We start from the raw sequence: 11,937 nt of genomic DNA, 5'->3' as shown, positions 1-11,937 counted from the left end.
TGTGGAAGCTGCCAGGCGTAGCTGTGGCCAAAAGCTTGTTGGTACCTGTCAGGGCGGCAACCAAAAAAACTCCCTGGTGGACACCGGTGGTGAGGGAGGCTGTCAAGCTGAAGAAAGGGCCTTCAGGGACTGGATGGCATGGAGGACTCCTGCCTCAGCAGATAGGTACCGACAAGCAAAAAAGGTGGCAACGGTGGCGGAATCAAAATCCAGGGCATGGGAGGAGTTCAGTGAGGCCATGGAAAAAGATTTTTGGGCAGCCTCAAGGAGGTTCTGGACAACTGCACCGCGACTCAGGAGCGGTCGGGGTGGCTTCACCCAAGCTGTATTTGGCAGGGGCAGAGAAAATCTGACTTTAAATGAGGATATTGTCAGTCGGTGGAAGGAGCACTTTGAGGAACTCCTTAATCCGAGAGACATGCCTCCCTCACGGGAGACAGGGCCAGAGGCTTCTGGAGTGCCAGATTACATTTCCCTGGTGGAGGTCAACGAGGTAGGTGCAAAGCTCCTCAATGGCGAGGCACCCGGGGTGGATGAGAATCGTCTGGAAATGCTTAAGGCTCTGGATGTTGTGGGGCTGTTTTGGCTGACACGCCTCTGCACGATTGCATGGACCTCAGGAACAGTACCCTTGGACTGGCAGGCCAGGGTGGTGGTCCCTAATTTTAAGAAAGGGGACCAGAGGGTGTGTGCCAACTACCAAAGTATCACACTGCTCAGCCTCCCTGGGAAAGTCTATGCCAAGGTGCTGGAAAGGAGATTGAACCTCAGATTGAGGAGGAGCAATGCGGATTTTGTCCCGGCTGTGGAACAATGGTCTAACATTTCACCATCTCATGGATTGATGCGGTGGCTTGTGAGTTTGCCAACCCAGTCTACATGTGTTTTGTAGACTTAGAGAAGGCTTATGACCATGTTCCCTGAGATATCTTGGGGAGGTTGTCCGTAAGTATGGGGTGCTGGGGCTACTATGGGCCATTCAGTCCCTGTACTCCTGGAGTGAGAGCTGTATTCATATACTTGGCATTAAGTCAAGCTCTTTCACTGTTAGCATTGGACTCTGCCAAGGTTGTGCCTTGTCTCCATTCCTGTTTGTGATATTCATGGACAGGATGTCAAGGCGTAGCCGAGGTCAGGAGGGGATTATATGTGGAGGCTGGAGGGTGGCATCTATGCTTTTTACAGATGATGTTCTTTTGGCTGGATTGCATGGAAGCCTTCAGCGCTTACTGGACCAGTTTGCAGCTGAGTGTGAAGCAGTTGTACCAGGCACGGCCTACTGGGACGAGACCCCGGGGTCATCTTAGGACCTACTGGAGGGATTATATCTCCAAGTTGGCCTGGGAGTGGCTGGGGGTCTCTGGGAATAAGCTGGAGGAATTTGCAGGGGACAGGATCGTCTGGGATTCTCTGGTTTCCTAGCTGCTACCGTGACCCTATCTGGATTAGGTGGTTAATGATGATGAATGATTGAATGTTTTTTCAACAAATTATTAAAATTTATATTTTTACAAACAATGATTCTAAACTTTTGAACTGTAGAATATGCACACTCACAATACAGCTGTGATAAATAAAAATGTAATTGTATTTTTGACCTGTATTCTGAATCCTCAATCTTGAGCTGGAAAGATGGTCATGGATATGCCTCAAGGTAGAGGTCTGCACTGGACTGATGTTTTTAGTCATGCTCTTGTCCACTCATACAAGACTTTATCCTGCTCCAGCAGAAAATCTGCACCATTTGCCCACAACCTAAATGGTTTGTCCCGCTCCCACCTGCAGTTCTGGATAACAGTTTTTTTTATCTGCGTTAGTCACCAGGGGGACAGGAAATGTAGGTACTACGGGTGTGGCAGCACCCCCAGAGTTCATTCAGCATTGGTTACCTGTAACTAGTAAAAATAATAATAAGGGATCTAGACTTGATTGAACATAGTAAAGCCCTATATTGGCACTGTTTACCTTAACAATGTTATTTCCTTTCATGTCAGGCGTATATTGCTTTCAGCACCCCCAACTTAAAACATCTTCCCCTGCTCCTATTCATGTACATTTTTGTATAAATTTGACAAGAAGAGCAGAAACTGTTTGTAGCATTTGGCTCAAATAATGCTGAAAAACATGTTCTGGCTACTGTGAATGCACGTATCTCCACAACGGGTGTCTCTGGAAACCACACAGATGCTATACCATACAGATGGATGTAGAGGTGACATTTTCTTTGTGGCTTTGGTGATGGAGAGAAAACAACACCCTCCACTCTGCCTAGAGATCATGTAATGCTTTCAAGTGATTTTCAGGGACATAATCAAAAAGTCAAGCTATTATAGACATTCTTCACAGAAAATGTGTGTGTATGCAAGCTCTCGATGCTAAGTATCTTTCAGCTGGAATCACTAAAGACTGGAAGAAAATTTTCAAGATCTTTGTTCTGGTTGCTCCACTTCAGAACTTTTTCTAAATATAAACACAAAATCCACTGATGTGATGCTGTCAAACTTTATTCAAAGAACTTCATCCAGCAAAAATCCTTTTTTTATTCCATCTGGATAGCAGGAGCTTCAAGAGGATAACAATAAAATGCATGAAGTGGCAATGAAAAAAAGCAGAAGAAACAATGTTAAAGAAAAATCAAAGCAAATAATACCAAAGCTAAACCATTTAAACTGTCAAATGAAAAAAAAAATCAATACACCAGTGCACTAAACATTATCTTCAATACACTGTTTATTTGGCCAATTAAATACATTCTATTCAAACTCTCTACTGAAATCTGTGATTTTAGACATGAAATCTATGGTTTCATAGATGAAACATATTATACTTTATATATCCTCCAAATTTACTAACTACTTAAGATTACCAGTAGTAGCATAACAAAACATTTGGCCCACGAATCAAGTCAATTCTTGATACTGTGTTTGCGATTTAATATTTTATATTTTGAACAAAATTTGAAGAATAAAGAAAAATGCAAACTCTAACTACAGTTGTATGCAAAAAGTTGAGGCACCCGGGTCAAATGACATGTTTTGGTGATTTTCAAGTGAAAGTAAGTCACATCCTTTACAGGGAGCACACTTCTGCCTATTTTAATGCACAATCATTGTTTGATTTGCTGAACTTAATACATTGGAAAAAAATTAAACATAAAATATGTCATGTGAAAAAGTAATTTCATTGGGTTTTTCCCCAAATTTTTACCCCTCAAAACTCAGCAAGTAAATATAAATTGTGCATTAAAAATTGACATTTAAGTTTGTTTCCTATAGAGGATGTGTTGACTTATTTTTGGATTGTGATAAAACCATAATTTGCCAGCGTTAATCAGCGTTAATAACAGTTACATTAAAGCTTCTTTTTCACTGCATGGTACCAGCTCAACTTGACTCTACTTGCTTTTTTTGGTTTTCCACTAGGCAAATCTGGTACCTGTACCTGATACAGGTACAATTTTTTCTCTGTCGAGGTTCCAAGTGAGCTGAACTGATACCAGAAGGTGATGTAAAAAAACTAGTGACTACAGATTGGTTGGAGAGAATTGCTAAACATATATGCTAATGCTAGCAACCACATTAGCGTATTCTTGCATCACCATTGAGCAACCAGAATTGTCTCATTGTCTGAGCTCTGATGTACTCTTTCATAAACTCTCCTAGAATTTTATCTTGGTACCATCAGCCTCTTCTGAACAACATTTTGTCTTCACGTATTGGCAGTTTCATGTGGTGACCAGCTACATTGAGGGTGTACTGTATCTGCAGTGGAAAACAAAGTAGCTTGTACCAAAAACAAGTGTAGTCGAGTCAAGCTGTACCATGCGGTGGAAAATTGGCTTATCTATATATTATCTATTTGTCTCCATAGGGCAGATTCTTGATAACCTAGAATGATATTTTTTGTACAAATTAAAATAACCTGAGACCACGATCTTTCTGCAGATATATGCTGTGCCATTAAAACCTAACCAGTGTATAAAGTTTCACTGCAATGTTATATCACTGTTGTCAGAACAAAACCTTGTATCTCCAAAATGGTAACTTTACAGGACAAGGAAAAACAAACTTTACTTTTAATGTAAGTCAGTGGAACCAGACTGTTTTCTAAATAGTTTTAGGCTGTTTCTTTTGGTTCATTCATCATGAAATTTACACATAAAGTAAAGGGCGACAGGCATTTTCAAATTATGTCAAAAACTGAATAAACGACAAAAATGGAAATATGAGGTTTTCTCCTAACAGCAGTGATATGCTTACCTTAAAGAGAGGTGAAATAAGAGTCATTCTATATTGTAAGCATAAAGCCTGGATTAATACCCTGTCCCTGAACTTGAGTCATTTTTCAATAGGAGAAAGCAAAGAACATTCACATTATACTTGAAAATTTGAGGAGAGATGCACAAGTTTTTCAAATGCTACAGAAGCAACTGCATGAGTTACGTTGACAGAAGTTGGTTATTTTGTGATGTGCAATCTTTCATCAAATTAGGAAAACTTTATTTGTGTACCTTTAACTCTCAGCTTGATAAACCATCAAACAGCAGACACCTGAAAGACTGGATTATTATCTAAAACCTCATTACCTACACCGATCAGGAATGACATTATGATAACCTCTTTGTTTCTGTGAGGATCCATGGGGGTCCTGACCACTGAAGAACAGGTTAAAAGGGGTCTAACAAAGTATACAGAGAAACAGATGGACTACAGTCTGTAATTGTAGAACTACAAAGTGCACCTATATATAATTTGAGTTGATAAAATGGACAATGAGAGTAGAAACAAGGAGGAGGTCATAATGTTATGCAGAACAAGATCATCATTTTGATATTGAATACAACATAAAGAAAAAACAAACTTAATGGAGATGATTAATATCCTCAAATATGGGCAGGCATGGTGACCTTCATATTAACATTGTCCACCTGGTGGAAAGAAAAAATACTTTTAAAATTGATATGTATACGCTATTTTTAATGGATGATGTAATTAATGTGTTTTTATCCAGAGCTGTTGCCAAAAAGTACATGAACAAAAATGACTTACTTCAATGAGGCCAAAGGCGGTCATGAAAATGTCTCCATGGATATGAAGCGCAGACACGCTCTCCACTGGCATACGGTGCCAGAACATACAGTAAACGTACCCATTCACGATTACCTGAAGAAAATAAAGCAAAACTGTTTGTGTAACAATTTACTTATTTTACTGAAGTTGTTAATTCACTTGTTTTACTTCTTCAGTCTCTGTACCTCATAGCCTTCTGGTTTAACAACCATGAACAAATCAAAGCCTCCTCCTTTCACAAATGGACCCCCTGAGGTCTCTTCTGGATTCTCCCACTGCCCATTTCTGAAGCTGTTGCGCACAACAGAGGGTGTCCCAACGCGGGGGTTGAAGTGTAATGCAATGTCATCTCCGTCCCTTTGCCCAGTCTTCAGATTTATTGCGAAGCTGCAAGCAACACAAAAAAGTAATATTTGAAACTAAATTATATTTTGAAATTCCTGTAAATGGCTATTCCAGAATGTAAATCTCTGTTTGTCTGTTTAATATACACCGATGAACCAAAAAATAGCGAACACTTACAGATGAAGCAAATAAGGTTAATTATTTTGTGTCAAAACCAAAGGTGAGCGAACAGTTGGTTCTTGTAGTCGATGTGTTAGATGCGGTAGATTGGGCAGCAGTAAAGATCTGAGCAACTCTAACAAGGACCAAATCATTATGACCAAGAAGACACCCTCGGAGCATCTCTGAAACGGCAAGGCTAGTTGGGTGTTCCTGATCAGCAAAGGGGAGTACCTGCCCACAGTGGTTCGAGGAGGGACAAACCAACGACACCCAAGGCTCATTGATGTGCAAGGGCAACAAATGCTATCTCCTCTGGTCCAAACTGACAGAAAGGATAGTGTGACACAAGTCCCGAGTGGTGCAACCGTCTAAGCGTTGGCCCTTTTATCAGGAGTTCCATCCCTGATGATGCTACAGACATCTGTGGCCAGGAGTCCAAGAAAGCACAATTGGCCTTGCCCTCTGGGTGGGTAGGAATGCCTCCCCCCCCATCACTCAATGAGATGCTAGTCAGCGTGGGTGTCTATTAGCTGACATAATAGAACTGGCGGTTGGCGCTTTCAGCTGTCCAATGACGTTGCGTGAGTGATCGAGAAGATGCGGTGGCACTTCACAGGTCTCGGAGGAAGCTTGTGTCAGCCTTCACCCTCCTAGCATTGGTAGTATTGTGTGATTGGGGGAGTCCTAACTAGTGGGTGGAATTGAAGATGATTTAATTGGGGATAAAAGAAAATTGGGTAAAAATTAACTTTAACTGTGTTTATAAGGGTTTTGGCTCATCGTATATATATATATATATATATATATATATATAATAATATAATATATTGTGCCGGTATTGGAGTGGAAAGACTACTGAAAATCCCTACTTAAGTAAAAGTACTGTTACTGTACTTGACAATGAGAATTGAATTGAATTGAGTACAAGTAAAAGTATACTGTGTACTGTTGTTGTAGCTGGGAGTTGCTGTGTTTTGATTGGTGAATCTTTTAAATTCAACTGGGCTTTCTTCTAATTGGTTTATAAGCTGATAAGCTCATAATATATTTTTACTCTAACACCATTAAACATTAAATTAACAAGGTAGAAGTGTTTCCTTATAAATTAAATGAGAGTAGAAGTACTGTGATTAAAGCTTACTCCAAAAAGTACCATTACAGGGAAAAATGTACTCGAGTACAGCAACAAGAGTCAATGTAATTTTTTACTTTCCACCTCTGACCAGTATCATGAGAACGTACCTATTGGCATCTGAAGGAACAACACCTCGGAAGAACAAAGCCAGTCCTAGTTTCAGCCCTCCAATGAGTGGTCCCACAAAAGGTATGCTCTGTGGTGATCATAAGCATTGTAGGTGTAGGCAAAGAATAACTGCAAATCCTTAGATTAAAAAAAAAATACTTCTTCTGATTCACATACTTAGCATAATTAACTTAGCATAATTCACTTAGCATAATTAATACAAAAAACATTTTTTTGCCTTTTAAACCATTTTCAAGTGTCATGTTACTTACAGGGTTGCAGACTGGATATGGCACTCCTAACTGGATCTGGGAAAACTTCCCACGTGAGACTCCTGGGCTTTGTTCCTTACCAAAAGTGGATGTGCTCCAGTTCTGAGCAAAGAGTAGACAAAGTATGGTAATGAAGGAAACTTATTATGCATTTTACCCCCAAAAAATCCCTGGTTGCTCTGGATTACAAAGATGTTAGGAAGTTGAAAAAGTACTTTTTGATTTCTTTGGTGGTCCACTGGTACCTGCTGCATTCTACCATGTTTTGTAGCATCATATAATGTTATTGTATTTATATTTATTTGGTTATTCTAAATGATGTGGTACGTTACAGAAAAATATAATACAATAGCCACACGATGCTCTGAGTTGCTGTGTTTTTATTACTGGTGGGGGGTGTTTTTTATGATCAGGGGGCTTATTGCCAACAACATAAAACATGATACAATGCACAAAGTCTCAAAAAATAATATACGTTATAATTAACTTCCAGTTAATTCATTATAGTATCCAATTTATGAACTTTCATTTTTAGTTTTTTTTTGCCTTACAAGTAGATTTTGCTCAGCAAATTACAACTGCAACAATAATGTTAACTTGTACTGGCACCTAGTCCTAGTGGAATTTCCTGTGTTGTGTCGGCAAGAGACTAAATGGTTTAGTCTTTTAGCCTATTTTTTGAGAAAAATGTTGTCAGCTTATCTCACCTCAGTTTAAACAAAAGAGGCTTCTTGCTTCATTTATATGTTTAGTGGTCAATGTGAGCAGAAACAGTCCATTCACAGCAGCGTGGCCCAGCCAATCAGATTTTATCCATTTAGCACTGAGAATCTGACTTACTGCTACATAACCAATGGTGTTCATGAAGACATCTCCTTTGATGTTAAGTATGGTCACTTTCTCAATTGGCATTCGGTGCTTGAAGAAGCAATTCTTCTGGCCGTTTACATATGCCTGGAAAGAAAATATAATAGTCTTATTTTTGATGTTCATAAATCCTTTTGTTTATTTACATTATTTATTAATTTTTTTTTACCACATACTTAATTAATCCCCATACCTCGTAGCCGTCTGTTTTGACAACAATGAAGATATCAAAGGCTGATCCCCTCGCTAAGGGACACCCTTGAGACTCTTCTGGACTCTCCCACTTTCCGTTTCTGAAGCTGTCACGAACAGTTGAGTTGTTGACACGGGGGTTGAAGTGAAAAGCAATGTCATCGCCATCTTTCGGTCCTAGCTTATGATTTATGACGAACCTGTATGGGATGCAAAAAAATGCTCATTTCAAAGAAGAGTAGTTATATATAAAATACATAAAGTATTTTGTGTTATACATATTAGAAATTCATACTCATTGGCATCTGGATTAACAACCCCTTGGAAGTACAGAGCCATCCCGGGTCTCAGCCCTCCAGAAATTGGGCCTACATAAGGAGTGCGCTGTAAAGAAATGGTTCATTAGTTCAACCTAGCAAATGAACAACAAACAATTTAACTAGTTTTATTCAACTCAAATAAATACTTTGAATGAAACAATGCAAAGCAAATGTTTAGTTTAGATGGGCAAAAGCAATATTTTACGTTAATTCAAACCAAAAAAAACAGAGTGCTGATTTAATGTAAATGCATGATTTAAAAATTTACATAGAGACATGGAATAAAGCTGTTAAAAGGTCATAGCTCTTTGCCCAGTATCCCTAAATAAAACCAAGGTCAATGTAGAGGTGAGTTAGGCCAAAAGGCTGTGAAAGTATCCATTTGGTTATCTAAGTCTCCTAAAGAAGTTATAATAAATCCTCTGTTTGTACTGGACTTAACACATTTACTGTATAGTGATAGTTTGCCAGTGTAACTAAAAAGCCAACTACATTATAAATCCATACATCCTATAAAATTATTGAGCTCTACAGTTTTTATCAGTGGATTTAAAGCTATATGGAGCAGTAGATTCATATTCTTTGGAGGGATGAAACACCACTGAACACCTTTGAGATGAGATGGAATGATCTAGAACTAAGCTTATTTCATCAAGACAATGTAAAACCACGTTCTGCATATATTACAACTGCATGGCTCCATAGTAAAGTCCAGGGGCTAAACTGGCCTGCCTGTAGCTCACACCTGTCAACACTGAAAACATTTGGCACACTTACAGAGTGTAGTTAAAATAACAGGTGGTGCAAAACAAGTAAACATGCCAATGACCCAACTTTTTTGGAAGGTGTTGCTGGCACCAATTTTGAATTGGGCATGTATTTGTAATAAGATTTTTCAGTGTCAAAATTTGATATATTGTCTTTGCGCTGTTCTGAATTAAATATAGGGTTTGTGATTTGCGTATTTTTTTCTACATTTTCTACAGCGTCCCAACTTTCTTGGAAAGGGGTGATAAACAAGGCAGGTGAGGATCCCCAAAAAATTTGGGCCCACAAATATTCAGAATGGCATGACAAGTTTAACTGATTTTGCTCAGATTTTACCAAGCCTACAGGCTAATATTAAAAGTCATGCAAAATCTTGTAAATGCTACAAAAACAATAACAAGAAAAGTAAGAAATTCTGCACTGACCCACGACTTGCCCACTGGAACGGTGACTTTCCCTTGGAGGGAGAACTGGACAGATTCACTGGCTTCACTCACTCCCACATCACTGACCGCTCTGTACCGGACCCAGTATTGGTTGGCCAGCTGCAGTCCAGTTAAAGTGAAGGTTTCCTTTGCATCTGGAGTGTCTATGGTCTCCCAAGCGCCACCATCAGCTCTTGAAGCATCGGGCTGTGTTATTCTGTATTCCACTCTGTACTGCCTTGTCACTCCAGTTGGGGACTTCTGAAGCTTCAGAATCACATTCTTATTCTGAATGTCCACGCTGGGAGCAGGAGGCTTGGACACTGGCTGAAAGTGGTCATCCACTGTTTTCTCTTGTTTTATACAGGCGGATGGAGATGCCAGGATTGGAGGGGTCTGAGATTGATGAAATGACAAACTTGGCTGTCTTCTTATCCTTATTGGCATTAAAAAACTTTTGAAGAGGGAAAGGTTCTCTTTCATCTTCTTAGATATTTCAGGATTGCTGAACCAAGGCTTGAAGTCTTGGTCACTTAATTTCGGGACTGTTGACAGCTTTTCAAATGGATCTGCTGTCAGGAACTCTGTTATGGTTTGCAGATATCGATCTTCATACTTCACAGAAGTGAAGGAGAAGCATATGACTGTATCCACCATGGGACTGAAGAGGATGCTGTTGAACTGGGCTGAGGATGTGATTATCGGGACTTCACTCAGTTCCCTGGTGTAGGAACTCAGCAGATCTAGTTCACCATTAACATTCTCTAACCACTGCTTTAGCTTGCTAGCCCTAAAGGGGGAGTTGGCATGGGTAGTCAGAATGTCAGCCAGTGAACTCTCTTTTGCCTCCCCACCCCGAATAGCAGGAAGGACACTGGCCAGAGCTTTTTGTAACAACACCTTGTAGATACCAAACGATTCTTGAAATATGTGCAGCCTTTCCCCCACATCCTGGAAATCACTTACTGCTGTGTTCTGAACCAGATCATTGCATCTCCTCTCTGCATCTCCCAGCTCCTCCAACAAGCCTTCGACTTTAGATATGAGCGTTGCTCCGATTTCTCTCTCCAGCTTAGCAGCTTTACTGTCCAAACGTGCCAGGGGATGGAGCCAAACCCTCACAGGCACAGCATCATTCTCCCTCTGCCTCAGCAATGATGGCAGCTTCTTGTATAGCTGCAAGGCTTCCATGTATGTGGTGGGGTTCTCCTCGAGCTCATAGTCACCATAAAATGTACAGCTGATATTATCAGCCAGTTTCTTTTCGTTTCATTCATCTTTAGAGCTCCTTGCCCCTCTATGGAAAATAAAGGGATCTTCTTAACCATTACCCTTAGGTTTCCCTCAATCTCTTGTTTGTCCTCATTCTCAGAGATTGTTTTGTCAAACACCATGAAGGCCTGACCTCCATACAGTACAGCTGTAACAACATGAGTGGCGGTCTTCTGCTCAAACACCTCAGGGTAGGAGATTTTGCCCAGCTGGGTCATAGTAAGTTGCTCAAATCTTGTTGTCTGGCTATACTGCATAGTAACTCTAGACTGACGGTCTGAGGACTTCTTGTCACGCAAGTATCTGGCTGAGCCTCCAACCTCCACTAAACCACCCAGAAAGCTGGCTTTGAGGGAGGCGCTGATGTCAAGGACACTGGCCTTATCCTGGAGTGAGTCAGAAGCAACAAATTTCAGATCAGTCTTGGGCTGTCGATGCACATCCAAATCCTTGGACAAAGACTGTTTATCCCATAGAGTAACACCTGAAATGAGTGAGAGTCTGGAGCTTATTCTTTGATCATTGGTCACTTATTATATGCTTGTCCTTGTTAGTACACTGTAGGTGTACTGTAATCACACTGCACATTCAAACATGTTTAGAAAAAAAACCTACGAACAACTAACATGTTTTGTTGTTTGCTTTGTTTTATGCAAATTTGATAAGGGCCAATGTCTCAGACTAAATTCTGAGCCACATCATTTTGTAAGTTAGTCATTATGTGTCCTAGGAAGTAGCACATGAGGCAATAAGCAAATAACTAAGTTGTGGCCTCTAACTATTTTGTTAGATAAATACATGTGAATGGTCAGAGATGTGAATGTTCCCATTGAGTTTGCTTGAAGTAAACTATATTTCATGTTGTACACGACAATGTTACCTGGAATGAAAGAATCTCTGCGGCAGTCATACAACATGCCAGGATACAGGGCCCTTCCCAGGGCTGCCATTTCAATCGTTTTAGGCTCCATGACTGTCAAGATAAATAAACAAAGCAATAAA

At 40.1% G+C, this 11,937-nt stretch overlaps 1 pseudogene; it reads right to left on the bottom strand.

The window, feature by feature from the left end:
- Positions 1-4,460: 4,460 nt before the first annotated feature.
- Positions 4,461-11,908, bottom strand: LOC118800181 (annotated as a pseudogene).
- Positions 11,909-11,937: the final 29 nt, after the last annotated feature.

Source organism: Colossoma macropomum, unplaced genomic scaffold, assembly GCF_904425465.1.
Source record: "Colossoma macropomum unplaced genomic scaffold, Colossoma_macropomum, whole genome shotgun sequence".
NCBI lineage: Eukaryota > Metazoa > Chordata > Actinopteri > Characiformes > Serrasalmidae > Colossoma > Colossoma macropomum.
This window is presented reverse-complemented; position numbering and strand designations above follow the sequence as displayed.